The sequence below is a fragment of the Crocodylus siamensis genome, chromosome 8, assembly GCF_052110815.1.
Source record: "Crocodylus siamensis isolate JL-2025a chromosome 8, ASM5211081v1, whole genome shotgun sequence".
NCBI classification, from domain to species: Eukaryota; Metazoa; Chordata; order Crocodylia; family Crocodylidae; genus Crocodylus; species Crocodylus siamensis.
The window spans coordinates 59006033-59021278 of NC_143402.1; the positions used below are offsets into that span (position 1 = coordinate 59006033).

The window sequence follows — 15246 nt, forward strand, 5'->3', positions numbered from 1 at the left end:
TGTAACTCCCCCCCGCTCTGTGGTGCTGAACAATCCTGATATGCCAGTGCCCTTCTCCTGCCCTTGCCCAAGCCATTGCCCTCACTCCCAAGCCATAGCCCCCTGTCCGTGATGGTGCCCCTCACTCCCAACCTGCAGGCCCCTGGCCCTGCTGGTGCCCTGCACACCTGACCTACAGTCCCCCACCCCCTTGGTGTACCTCACTCCCAAGTGACAGTCTCTCCAGCCCTGCTGGTGCCCCTCACTCCTGACCCACAGCCCCCTGCCTCCCATAGCCCTGGTGGAGGGGGGCCCTCAGCTGCCCCTGTCCTGCCTGGCCCGGAGCATGGAGGCTCCTACTTGTGTGGACGGCAGAGCGAGTCTGGCCCCAGCACAGGCTGCAGGGGGCTGCCTGTGCCACCCCCTCGCATGCTGTGCTGGTGGCCTGGCCTCAGGCCTCACTGCCCCCCAGGCAGCATCTCCTGGCTGCCCTGCATCAGCCCTGGAGCCACCAGCCCAGCCACAAAATTACCTACTGCCCCCAAAGTGCACCCCCACCCCCTTCCCCTGCTGGAGAGGCAGGCACCTCCCCCCACCCCCTGCCATAGCCCCAATGCCCAGACACCTTCCACCAGCACCTGCAGGAACCCGCCCCCCATCGCACATCCACCCCTCCACACACCGCTGCCACACACATGCATGCCCCATACCTCCTTCCCCCCACAGTCCCCCAGACAGACTCCAAACCCTGGCCCTCCAACCTCTGCCTCCATAGATTCAGCTGCATCCAGCCGCTGGGGTTCCTCCCACCACCCTGCCTTGCTGTATACCAGTGCCATGCATGTGCATGCACAGACACACATGGTGCCCCCTGCCTCCAATTGTTCTCTCCCTGCTCCCCCCCCCAGCCCCAAGCTGCTCCTTGCAGGCTGGAAGGCTGCCAGCCTGCAAGGGGAAACCTGTGGTTTTCTTCTTTAAATGAGAAAATCCACGTTTTTTAACAGCAAGCGGAAAACCCAAATCCTTGAAGATCAGCTGCTGTTGCAGCCATCCCCTTCCTCCCCCACCCCTTGAAGATGCAATGAATCAGATGAGCTGAAACCCTGATGCACAAGCTTTGTTGGCTGCTGCACACTGCGTTGAGTCTAGAGGTGATGGTATCACCTGAGAAACTGGCATAAGAGGAAAAGCTACCAAGAATTCAGATGCAATAAACCTGGTGGTTTTGTGAAAACCAAGCATTTTGGCTGCAGTGGCCATGTGATCAAGTGGCTCACTCATCTTTCAAGGTGACAATTTTCCAAGGCTATTGTCTCCTGGGCTCTTTGTGACCACTCTTGCATTAGCAGTACGAAGGCAGTTCCTGCTTCTAGGCAGGCATGACTATGAGGAGTTGAGAACACAGATCTTGGTAACTGGCCGTGGCAGGGAAGGGTCGGGGACTCCAGGTACAGCAGTTTCACTAAAATCTAAAAATAACTTTCTGTGCCTTGGACCCAAGGCATCTGGGAGCATCATTAGCTGAGAACCAAGCATCTAGGATCCAAGGAGCTGCAGGCCCCTTCTGTGTCTTATTTTTTTGGGTTCCCACATACACATGCACAAAGGAACATTAGCTCTGAAGGCTGATGGTTCAATCCTGACTGTACTGGCCAAGATGGTAGCTGTCACATGTATAAAGTGAATATGAAATCAGGGCACCAAAAGGATCTGTTACACAATAACTATTAATATCCAAATGAGATGCAAGCCAAGCCTGGCAAATGGAGCATCCTACTCTTTAACAAGAGAACTGCTGCCTGGGTTTAATCTCTGCTAGATGGATTTGTCATTCCTCTTGCAGCTTAACAGGCAGGATAAGCTTTTGGAAGTTCTTTATCACTATCATTCTTTATCACTACATCTACTGTATTTGGGTAAATACAGTAAATGTAGTAGATGTCCACCATGGTGTCATCCTTGCTTATTTTATCCAATGAATATCAAATGCCAAAGCTGCAGAGGCCGAGCTTTAAGATGAGGGCTGGGGCAGGGTCTGTGTGGTCCCTAGCTGGTGACCTGGTGTTTAGAGCAATTTGCTGAGAAGCAAGTTTAAATCCTCTCTGGACAAAGTGAGACCTAAAACCTGTATTCTTTGCTTCGTAGACAAGCGCCCTAGCTGCCACACTAGAAGGTAGGAAGGAGCTTCTTCTATTCATGATTTTTCTCCAAATAAAGTTTTGAAACTCATCTGGCAGCTGCCTGGCCAGTGCAGCACCCTAGACTTGCTCAGTTAGAAACTGTAAGCTATGCTATGCTAAATCCCAACCATGTGCAAGTGTTAAAACTGCAGTTGAATGGCCATGTAGGCATATGAAGAAGCAATAAAATCTGTGCTTGCAATACACTATGTCTAAGCTAGACTGCTTGGTTTTGGGGGCAGGCACATGCTCAGCTCTCGCATATATCACATAATAAATACCCATTAAACCTTTGGTTTCACTTTTTGCCTTATAAACAGCTTGCTATGGCCAGCACACCCTTACTATTCTTTAATCATGCCAAGTACTGACCATGGGATTGATGCTAGGCATAGCATAAAAATGGAAACAACTATTTTCCTGTGGTCTACTGTGTAAAGCAAAAATACAGGCTCAGTTTCTAGCTCTGACAAAGGCTTCCTGACTGACTGTGGGCATGTAATGAAGAGTGGAATTTTTGAAGTGACCTCTCCTTTGCATGTGGATGAGAGCAGACTAAGGCCAATACTGAGCACTTCTGAAAACTGTCCTCTTTCTCTGCTTCTACTGCAGCCCTCCAACTGCACAGGGAGGGTAATGTTACCATGCACTCTTCCTCCCAGCCTTGTCTTATCTCTTTAGGCAGGAAGGTGTTTGGGGTAGGGACTGGGCAGATACTGTGTAGCTGCCCAGCAGCACACAGGTCAGCAGGGACGTTTTGTTTCTTTTTAAATATAAATTACATGATTTAGGCTTAAGGTGCCAGAATAATGCTTGCCTGTCTAAAAAAGAAAAGACTAAAGGGTGAACATGATAACAGCCTTGCAGTATATAAAAGGTAGTTTTAAAAGCTGTTCTCCATGTTCCATAGGGAAAGAAAAAGAAAAAATTGCCTTGATTTTCAGCAAAGTTTATTTAGATTGGACATTAGGGCAAACTATCTAACACTTAGGGTGGTGAGATGCTAGAACAAACCAAGAAGGGAGGTTGTGGAATTTCCTCCACTGGGGATTTGTAAGAACAGCTTAGACAAACACCTGTTAGGGACAGTATCAGTATATTTGATCTTGCCCCATGTAGGGCAGCTGTACTTAACCTTTTGGTGCCACCAGCTGGATGAGTGGTGTTAGGCTGGTCTGTGGGCCAAAATCAGGCCTTGTGCTGTCTCAGCCAACTCCTGTGCACCCAGATCCGCTCCCTTTCCTGACCCTGTGTGTCTGATTTAGCATGCAGGGCCATGCTATCCAGCCTGTGGGGCTCCCAATGGGTTTGGATATTTGGCAGCAGGGGAGCAGCCACCACCCTTCCACCGCCAAATGTTTGGACCCATTGAGAGCCTTGTGGACCAGAGTACATGGCTTCATGGGCCAGATCTGGCTCATGGACTAGGGGTTGAGGGCCCCTGGTTGAGTGGATCATTCATATTCGATGCTAGATGATCTTTTGATACCCCTTCCAGCCATACATCTCTTTAAGCAGTCAATCCTAATCTTTCTCTAGACACTTCCTGTTCAAGGACCTGTCCCTTTCTGAACTCCAAGAATACAACCCACTATCTCAGAGTCTTTGCCCAGCCAGTCCCAGTTTCATCCTTCAATCTGCTTTTCTCCCATACCTGACTCCTAGGATTTTCACTGTTCAGTGACCATTTCCACTGGCCAGTCCTAGTCTCTCTCCTGCAGACTCTTCATTCATCAGTGTCCATTATTACCGGTAGATTCTTGTCCCAGTTTCTTTGCCCAGCCAAACCCACTTCTTTCTCACACTCTGGCTCCTCATCACCTCCTCTCTTCACATTGGTTCCTAGCCCCAGTCTCCATGGCCAGACCTTTTATGCTGCATCACTGACTCGTCTTCTGATCACTGGTTCCCAAATCCCACATTTTTTTTCCTAGCTCCCAGTCCTGGTCTGTTGGCTCAACAAGTCCATGCCTACCCCAGTTCCCAGGCTGCTAGTCTGTATCTTCTCCCCCATACTTCCCTCGGGTCCTGCTTTTGTCCCTTCTGAATTCCCATTAGGCAGCTTCCATTACACATTGCCTAGATCCAGCAGGGAAGATACTGAAAACACAGAGGAGACAGGCCCTCTGCTTTCAGTTCAGGTGCTTGAACACAGCTTAGTCCACAGAAAATCATGCATAGCCCCGGGCTTGAGCATGCCCAGTGCAGGCAGAATCTTTGGGGATTTTAGTTGCAAAGTTCTAGGAGGTCTCCACTAACCAGCTCCAAATAGCTTGTTTGAAAGGATTTTCAAAGTGGAAAAAAACCCATCCTGGATTCAAAGGCTAGATCCCCACTAAATTTTGAATATGTCAGAATTATAAGCAACTGAACAGGAGGTATTATAATGGAAAGCAATGGTGTTTTTAATAATACATCACCTACAATTGCACTGAGGAAAATAAATGACGAATACAGCTTAGAAGACAAAGGGTGCCTGATCTTCATAGCCCCTTAGATCGTTTTCCACCTGTTTGGTGTCTGATGTTTAAGAGACTGAGAATACTGACCCTCCTTTCACATTTGGTCTTGCTGTAATTCTTCTGGTCCCTCGGAGGTGCTGTTCTTCCATACAGAGCAGAGTATTGAAAGTGCTGCCTGGAATGAAAAAACAGCTGTTTTTATTTCTTACCAACATACCTTCTGGGAGCTATTAGCTCAGCATTCAGTATCCCTGCTGAATATTTTAAGGTATGCTATTGCTCACTGCAAATTTATGAATGAATAATATTTCATTGTAGTGGATTTTATCCTTGCTGATCTAAGTCAGTTTCCTCAGCTTCTAGGCTGGTGGCTTTTCAGCTTTTTCACAAGCAGACATACAGAGATGGACATCCCAGAAAACAGAATTTATAAATTTCATAGACATTAGGGCTGGAAGGGACCTCGGGAGATCATCGAGTCCAGCCCCCTGCCCAAAGGGCAGGAAGTCAGCTGGGGTCATAGGATCCCAGCAAGATAAGCATCCAATTTACTCTTGAAGGTGTTCAATGTGGGTTCTTGAACCACCTCCGCTGGCAGACTGTTCCAGACCTTGGGGGCTCGGACAGTAAAGAAATTCTTCCTTATGTCCAGCCTAAAACGGTCTTGCAGGAGTTTGTGACCGTTCGACCTCGTCATCCCTTGGGGCGCTCTGGTGAACAAACGTTTCCCCAGATCCTGGTGGTCACCCCTGATAAACTTATAGGTGGCCATCAGATCACCCCTGAGCCTGCGCTTTTCCAGGCTAAAGAGTCCCATGTCTCTCAGCCTGTCATCGTAAGGTCTGTTTTCCTGACCTCTGATCATGCGCGTGGCTCTCCTCTGGACTCTCTCAAGCTTCTCCACATCCTTTTTGAATTGTGGAGCCCAAAACTGGACGCAGTACTCCAGCTGCGGCCTCACCAAGGCCGAGTACAAGGGGAGAATGATGTCCCGGGATTTGCTCGAGAAGCATCTATGGATGCAAGCCGGCGTTTTGGTCGCTTTACTAGCCGCAGCATCGTATTGCAGGCTCATGTTCATCTTGTGGTCAATGATGACCCCCAAGTCTCTGTCTTCTGTAATACTAACCAATGTAGCACTGCCGAGCCTATAAGGGTGCTGCAGGTTTTTCCTCCCAAGGTGGAGAACCTCGCATTTATAGGCCAGCTTCTTTGGCTCTTGGGGTTATAAAAAAAGGCTTAATCTTTTCTTCTTCCCTTAATTTTTTTGCTCTAAACTCAGGGCTGGCAGAAGGTGCCAGATGATTTGTGCTGAGGACTGCAACCCCTTGCCTAGCTACAGGACTAGAGGAAAAGCAGCAGCCATGGAAGCTGTCCCTACACAGCCCCACCAGAATGAATCTGCCAAGGAAACTGCCTCTGGAGTAGCAGTTGGTTGTTCTCACTCATTGGCCACTTAGTTCAGACTGCAAGAGTAACTATGACTTGAATACTTCTGTACTAGTCCCTACACTTCTGCGCCTCTGGCTATTAGCCTGACCATTACTGTCTCATAAATTTCTCATGCTCCTCCAGTGCTTACAACTGAATTGCAAATCTACATTGTAAGCAGTTTGGGACAAGGATCTTTTGGTCTGTGTTTGTGTCATGCCTAGTACCTTGTGGCTCTGGTCCATGAGTGGGGCTCCCAAGCACTATGGCAATATAAATAAATCTAACATTATAAAAGCCTTAATCTGTCTGTCTGTCTGTCCATAACACTTTATTCGCACTCTGGTGGACTGAAACAACCAGAGTGCGAATATAGCACTGGGACAGGGTGGCGGTGCAGAGGAGTGCTGCCATGATGACGGGACACAGGGGACAGAGGAGGAGTGAAGGCAGCTGTACTGGCCTCGCCCCCGCTGCCCTGCTCTCTGCAGGCAGCAACGATTGAGGGGAGGGCGGTGCAAGGGCACCGGAGCTGGTCTTGCCCCCCCTGCTCCTTAGAGGTGGTGGCAGCAGCGGCAGCACGGGGCAGGGAGCGAGCCTGACTCAGGGTGGGAGGAGTGGGTGTGCTGCAGCAGCAGTGGCGGAGGGAAGGAATGGGCCTGGGCCTGGGCCTGGGCCTGGGCCTGACACAGGGTGGGGAGCAGCGGGCCTGAACAAGGGTGGAGAACCACAGTGGTGAGGGGGGAGCAGCAGGGGGAGGGGAGGGGAGGGGAGGAGTGGGCTTCCCCCCTGCCCCCAGGCCTGGGCCCACTCCTCTCCCACCCCTCCACCCCATGTTGGCCCTAAGGCTGCTCCTCCCATTCCCCCACTGCATCGGCCTGGGCCTGCTGCTCCCCCCCACCCCCACTGCCATGGCAGGTCGGTTTCTCCACACCCTTGGGCCTGCTCCTCCCCTATGCCCCCCCCCCCAGCCTGGGCCTGCTCCTCCCCTCCCCCTGCCACCGTGGTGGGGAAGAGGGGAGTGGGCCTGGACCCCAAGTGGCAGGAGGGAAGGGGGGAGTGGGCCCGAATGCGGGGAGGAGCACACGGGGCTCTGTCCCTGCCCACTCTCCCCCCATCATTGTTGATGGGCAATTGGGTAGTAGATACATAAATATCATATCATGATCAAACTCTATATACTCTGTGAAATTATTCTAAATGCTGTGGTCTAAACCTCAGGGACCTCGCTCAGTTTTTAATTCAGACCTTGCCCAGTCAAAGCTCTCACTAGCCTCAGCAACACTTTTGCCAGAATATTTTTAATCCACAAGGACATTTGCATAGTTTATAACCAGTATAAATTATAACCAATGACCAATGGTCATTTTCATTAATGATCTGGACATAGAGTCCCTGATACTCAGGCTGGATGTACAGGTGCACAGTAAAATTTCCAAGTTTGCAGATGCTGCTAAATTATTCTGACTAGTCAAATTCCTGAAACTAGTGAAAAACCTGAAATTTTAGGTAACCACCTGAAAGAAATCCTGCATTCAAGGTCTTATCTCATGCCTCTCCCAGTTCCCAGGCTGACTTTGATACTGACCATGGCTTAGTCTGCTGCAAAAAGATCCATTGTAGCAAAACTGCCAGTCACCCTCAGATAGACATCAGCCATCCTAAAGACAGAAATGCACATTATTCAATGAAGAAGTTGTGAAAGCAAGTTTACCTAACAACTCAGCCACCAAGGCTTGGAAAAGCTTAAAAAACTAACCCGTACAATGCTGCTATAACAGCGTTCAGCAAAAAATGTAAGAAAAATGTAGAATGGTTTGAAGAGCACTCTTCTGAAACCCTTCAATCACTAGTTGAGAACAAAAGGACAGTGTTAACCAACATCATAAGCCCAGAAATCTCATCTCCCAACACAATAATCTGAGAAAAGCTCAAAAAGAAATACAAAAGGAGGCTAAGAAGTGTGCCCAAGATTTTTGGCTGAAACTCTGATGATATTCAGGAAGCAGCTGATGCAGGTGATAGCCGTAGAATGTCTGAAGGCATCAAATGAACAATTGGTCCAGTCAAGAAGAAAATAGCTCCACTGAAAGACTTAAATGGAAATGTCATTACTAATAAACAAAAACAACTTGAACATTGGATTGAACACTATGGAATTATATACTTCATTGAGACTGAAATCAAACACAAAGAGATTGAAGGATTATCGCAGTCTGAAGTTATGATGGATTAGATTTTCAGAAAGCCATTAAATTGCTTCCTGGAAACAAGGCATCTGGCAATAACTGCCTGCTGAAATCTACAAATGTGCCAATGATAAATTACTTCGAAAACTCCATGAAGTTAAATTGCTCTGTTTGAAAGAAGAAGGGGTACCCCAAGATTTCAAAGTTGCTCGGTTTGTACAATTATATAAAACCAAGGGGGATAGAAGTGACTGTGACAACTGTAGAGGTATTTCCCTGTTAAACATCATTGGAAAAATTGTCACTTGCATCATGTTCCCTAGGTTGCAGTCTCTAAGTGCAAAAATCTATCCTGAAATCAATGCAGTTTTTGCTCAGGATACTTTGCCATTGATATGATATTTTTAGTCAAGCAACTGAGAGAGAAGTGTAGAGAAAAAAATACTACTGTACATAGCCTTCATTATTCTGATGAAGGTCTTTGATACAGTCAACTGACAGGGCCTTTTTACTGTTCTTAAGAAACTGGCTGTCTCCCCAAACCTGAACATTATTTGCTCATTATATCCAAGTATAAAGGCAACTGTAGTGTGTGAAAGCAAAGAATCAAGTGCCTTTGACATCAACAACAGGGTGAAACAGGGGTGCGTCTTAGTCCCCATGCTGTTTAACATCAATTTTTAATTCCTGCTTCTTCATGAATTCAAGGACAGCATTGATGGCATTTAACTTTAAAACCAAGGTGAAAGAACTGGTTTTGAGAGATTTCCTGTTTACAGAAGGCATGGCCTTGGTTGCCAACAGTGAATCTTCCCTGCACAATCCCTTTGGCAGATTTTTCTGAATCATGCAAGAGCTTTGGGATGGCAGTTAGTCTCAAGAAGACTGTGGTTATGTACTAAGGGGTGAAAGAGCCAATATCTGATATCACTTTGGAGGATAAATCCCTTTTTGTCTTTGACAGTTTTTGCTACTTGGGTTCCACATTCAGCTGGAATCTTGACCTTCAGACTGAACTGACTAAAAGAAGTGGAAAAGCAGCTAAGAGTGTTGGGTTATTGCATAAATGTGCATAGAATATCAGTAAACTATCAGCTAAGGGGAATATGAGACTCTATGAGATTTGTGTGCTGTTGCCCCTGTTTTATGGTTTAGAAATCTGAACTACATATGCTAGGCATATCAAGAGACTGAACGGCTTCCACATGAGATGTCTGTGGAAGGTCCTAAAAATAAAGTGGGAAGACAGAACACCAAACATAGAGGTACTAGAGCATGCAGAACTGACACAGAAACCACTATCAAAAGAGGAGGTTGCAACAGATTGGCCATGTCAGGAGAATGGAAGAAAAATGTATCCCTGAGAATATTTTGTATAATGAGATTTGTTATGACTCTAGAAAGTGGGGTTGCCTTCTACGGCAGTACCACTATGTGTGCAAAAATACTGTGAAGTCATTCAACATCAATGTAGAAAGCTGGGAGGAGCAGGCAGAATCTCATCCAATCTGGAGGGAACATCTGGCACTGGGTGCTGCTCAACATGAAGTGGCTTTGATCCAGAGGATGAAAGCCAAGTGAGAAAAAGAAAGCAGCATGCTGTAAACTTGGACTCCAACACAGACAACACCTGGATCTCTGAAACTTGTAACAAGTGTATCATGCTTGAATTGGGCTTGTCAGCCACAAATGGAATCAACAGGCATCTGATTAGATCTCTTATGTGTACACTATGACCCAGAGGATTGACAATTGCCTACAAAAGTCAAATTCCAAGTTGATGAAGAGGAGCTATAGAAAGACCTCACCAAGCTGAGCAAGTGGGAAACAAAATGGTAAATGAACTTTGTTTTTGACAAGTGCAAGGTAACACACATGGGGAAAAAATAACCTCAACAAAAAGCTACATGTCCCTGCAAGCTGATGTTGGAGACCAGCATGGACAGCTAGAGACCCTCTGTGTAAAAATTCGTGGGGAATACGGCACAGGGGACACAACGGTGGGAGTCTACTACAGACCTCCCACTCAAAGGCCCGAGCTTGACCAGGAGTTCGCCCGGGAACTGACTGAGGCCGCTTGCTCCAGGACCTTGGTTGTCACGGGTGACTTCAATTACCCGGACAACTTGTGGGAAGATCACTCGGCAAAATCCGAGCGGTCGCAAAGCTTTCTCTCGTGCGTGGATGACCTCTACCTGACTCAAGAAGTCTATGGACCAACGAGAGGCAAAGCGTTGCTCAACCTGGTACTGGCTACGGGGGACGACCTAATCAGCGACGTAGTGATTGATGGGAAGCTAGGTGACAGCGACCACAAGCTGATCACCTTCACCATCCGCCATAAAGCTGGCAAGTCAGTCAGCAACACAGAAGTCCTTGACTTCAGAAAAGCCGACTTTGACAAGCTCAAGAGGCTAGTCGGTCAGGCCCTCAGGGACCATGACCCCAGGGAGATGGGAGTTCAAGAAGAGTGGTTGCTTCTCAAGGAAGCAATCCTTAATGCACAAGCTAAATCTATTCCAACACGGAGGAAAGGCAGCAAGAAGGCACAGCAGCCCTCCTGGCTCTCCAGGGACCTAGCGGACCTCCTGCGGATAAAAAGGAAAGCCTACAAAGGATGGAGGATGGGATTCATCTCCAAGGAGAATTATTCTGCACTGGTCCGGTCCTGCAGGGAGCAAACCAGGAAAGCCAAGGCTGCAACTGAACTCCAACTAGCTTCAAGCATCAAGGACAACAAAAAGTCCTTTTTCAGATATGTGGGGAGCCGGAGGAAAAGCAAGGGCAACGTTGGACCCCTGCTAAATCAGATGAGGCAACTGACAACTGACGCCCAGGAAAAAGCCAACCTATTAAATAGGTATTTTGTGTCAGTCTTTCATCAGTCCCACGGGACGCCCATGCCTGCTATGGGACAGGGAGATCCGGGTGATGGGGATCCCCTACCCTCCATAAATGCTGACCTCGTGAAGGAACATCTTGAGAAGCTGGATACCTTCAAGTCAGCCGGCCCTGACAATCTGCACCCCAGAGTACTCAAGGAGCTGGCGAGTGTCATAGCCCAGCCCCTGGCATGGATCTTTGAAAACTCCTGGTGCTCTGGTGTGGTGCCCAAAGACTGGAAGGCCAATGTGGTGCCGATCTTCAAGAAAGGGAGGAGAGTGGATCCGGCTAACTACAGGCCCATCAGCCTGACTTCTATCCTGGGGAAGATCTTAGAAAAGTTTATTAAGGAGGCCTTCCTTGAGGGACTGGCCCAGGCTAACATCCTAAGGGATAGCCAGCACGGGTTTGTTGTAGGTAGGTCTTGTTTGACCAATCTCATTTCCTTCTATGACCAGGTGACCTATCACCTGGACGAGGGAGAAGAGATTGATGTCATATATCTTGACTTCAAAAAAGCTTTTGATCTGGTATCCCATGATCACCTCTTGGCCAAACTGGCCAGTTGTGGCCTTGGCTCCACCACGATCTGCTGGCTGGGAAATTAGCTCTGTGGTCAGACCCAGAGGGTTGTAATTGATGGCAGTCAGTCATCATGGTGCCCTGTGACCAGTGGGGTCCCTCAAGGCTCTGTCCTTGGACCCATACTGTTCAACATCTTCATTAATGATGTGGACATTGGAGTCAGGAGTGGACTGGCCAAGTTCGCCGATGACACCAAACTTTGGGGCAAAGCATCCATGCCAGAAGATAGGCGGGTGATCCAGGCTGACCTGGACAAGCTCAGCAAATGGGTGGATGAGAACCTGATGGTGTTTAACACCGAAAAATGCAAGGTTCTCCACCTTGGGAGGAAAAACCTGCAGCTTCCTTATAGGCTCGGCAGTGCTACGTTGGATAGCACTACAGAAGAAAGAGACCTGGGGGTCATCATTGACCACAAGATGAACATGAGCCTGCAATACGATGCTGCGGCTAGTAAAGCGACCAAAACGCCGGCTTGCATCCATAGATGCTTCTCGAGCAAATCCCGGGACGTCATTCTCCCCTTGTACTCGGCCTTGGTGAGGCCGCAGCTGGAGTACTGCGTCCAGTTTTGGGCTCCACAATTCAAAAAGGATGTGGAGAAGCTTGAGAGAGTCCAGAGGAGAGCCACGCGCATGATCAGAGGTCAGGAAAACAGATCTTATGATGATAGGCTTAGAGCCATGGGATTCTTTAGCCTGGAAAAGCACAGGCTCAGGGGTGATCTGGTGGCCACCTATAAGTTTATCAGGGGTGACCACCAGGATCTGGGGAAACGTTTGTTCACCAGAGCGCCCCAAGGGATGACTAGGTCGAACGGTCACAAACTCCTGCAAGACTGTTTCAGGCTGGACATAAGGAAGAATTTCTTTAGAGTCCGAGCCCCCAAGGTCTGGAACAGTCTGCCAGCGGAGGTGGTTCAAGCACCTACATCGAACACCTTCAAGAGTAAATTGGATGCTTATATTGCTGGGATCCTATGACCCCAGCTGACTTCCTGCCCTTTGGGCAGGGGGCTGGACTCGATGATCTCCCGAGGTCCCTTCCAGCCCTGATGTCTATGAAATCTATGAAATATGCTGAGGTTCTAACCTGTTATGACTCAGGAAAGAAACCTTGGAATCATTATAGACAGTATTCTAGAAACATCAATTCAATGTGAAACAGTGACCAAAAAAACCTAATCAGACTTTGGGCATCATTAATAAGGAAATAGAAAGCAAAATGGAGGACATCATCATGCCATTGTACAAAGCCATGGTGCACCCACATCTTGAATACTGCATGGAGTTCTGGTCTCCATATCTAAAAAAAGATGTAGTAGAATTAGAAAAGATGTAGAGAAAGGCAACCAAAATCATCAGGGGTATGAAGCAGCATCTATAACAGGAAAGACTAAAAAGGCTAGAACTCTTCAGTTTGCCAAGGAGAAGGCTGAGTGGGGATATAATAAATGTCTATAAAATCATGAAGGGTGTAGACCAAATGAATAGTCAACTGTTATTCACCAAGCCTCATCTTGAAAACTAGCAAGACAAAGCATTATACTTTATACTGAACACATAGTTAACTAGTAGAATTCATTGCTGCAAGAGGTTGTAGAAGCAGACAGTATAGCCAGGTTCAAAAAGGGACTAGACAAATTCAAGCATGATAGATCTATTAATACCTATGAAACACAACAGTTGAAGATTTTTCCTCTGGCATCTCTAAACCAATGATTGTGGATGCCAGGGTGGTAATGAATAGGGGATACTCAGGTCTTGTCTGTCTTGTGGTAGAGTTAAAAAAAATTAAAACAACCATCAGGCTGTGAGACAACAGAGGTTGCTGAAAGTTCTAATGTCTGGTAGGGACCAGCAAAGATCCTTTTGCTTCATGTAATGGAGATATGGCTGTGGCGGCACAATAGTAATAAAACACAAGGATTTACTGGGCATCTCTACACAAGATGCTACTGTGTAGTAGCATTGGCGGGCACTAACCATGACACTACTGCACAGTAGTAATGAGATACTGTGCAGTAGCATCTGAAAAAAAACTGTGGGGGATGCTACTGCACAGTAACGCTGGTTACTGTGCAGTCATTTAGTACTTGGTTATGCAAGTACTAAATGACTATGATGTAACAACTACGCAGTCTGCCACTCATGCAGGTGTAGCCACTGATTCTGCTGGTTTTGGGGAAAAGAGATGTAGAGCCCTCTGAGCTGGTCTCTGTCTTGTTCTCACCAGTCAGGAGTAAGTCAGTGTTGTAAATGAAAACAAGCTCCTCATTTCTGCATCAGTGGAATCGCTTTTTTCCTAACATTGCCTACAGTGGTAGGGCTTTTTTCCTAACATTCCTAATTACCATCCCCATATCATGGTTATAGCTCTGCTTCTTGATCAAGCACATTCCTTCCCAATAGATTGCATTTAAAAAAAGAATTTATTTCTATCATGCTCTCCATAGCAACTGCATCAGCTTCCCATGAATAAATTACCTTTGACATGACATCACTTATTAAAATATAGAAAATGCCATTTCTGAGTCATATCTTTTTAGTGGGAATATTTTCAGTTCTCCTCCCTGCACAAAAACATTCCCCCCCGCCCCCCAACTCATGCTCTCTGGAGAAAACAGCATTAAAAAAAAACCTGATGCAGGTGATTGAAGCCACTAACAGTTGAAGGATTGATTAAAACCTAGGGTAAAGTTTCTTTTCTTGGTCTTCAGAAGATTGCAGGTGACAAGCAGGTTACTTCCTCTAGCCTGGACAGGTGAGCCTTGTCTCCATTCCTCATTCTGCAAGCTCTTCCTTGCCCTGTTGTTTTATGCATTTTTTTCACCTACCATCCTCCCCTCAACATTTGCTGTCTTTGTTTGCTGAAGGTTTAGGTAGACAAATTGACCTCAGTTACATTGGTTGTTAAGCCCATATACTCTGAATTTACACTAGCAGACTTGAGGGTGGGATTTGGCCCTTGAGATTTCTAGTTATTTCAGTTTGGATCATTTTGTCTGGTAAAATTAAAATGTTCTTTATTTCTGTTAAATGTGTGTCCATAATACCAAAGGGGATGGACAGATGTATATCTGGAGTGTGGTGGGCTAATAGGGGGGTACTCCTGCACTGAGCCACCCACCTCACTGCGCCTGACCACCTTCCAGGCTCTGAGTGCCTCCCTGGGGGTGCCTTACGCCTAGCCAACCTCCTTCCTGGAGCACACCCGCTAGCCTGAGGGTAGTGCTGCCACCACCCGTGGTCTGGCCTGATCCTGGCACTGTTCCCCCTGGGAAACACAGGTCTAGTAGCCCTTGAGGGTACTCGACTCACTTCAAGAACTTGGGGTGCTTCCTTCAGATTAAATCACAAATAGTGGTCGCCCTTAATTAGCTGACACAAGGGGACCCCCAAGGCATAATCTAGATTCACTCCCAATAAGTCTCCCACACTAGGTACAAAGGAGAACTTTATTGGTTACAAAGAGTAGATTTGGAATAGGGTACAGAGTACAGCAATATCAGAGAAATCCCATTGAGCAAACTAGCAT

General features: G+C 47.3%; 1 long non-coding RNA gene across 1 annotated transcript in view; it reads left to right on the top strand.

Annotated features, from left to right (window-relative positions):
• Positions 1–15246, top strand: part of LOC149858814 (uncharacterized) — a 220522-nt gene that overhangs the window by 91184 nt on the left and 114092 nt on the right. The gene's annotated exons all lie outside the window — the stretch shown is intronic.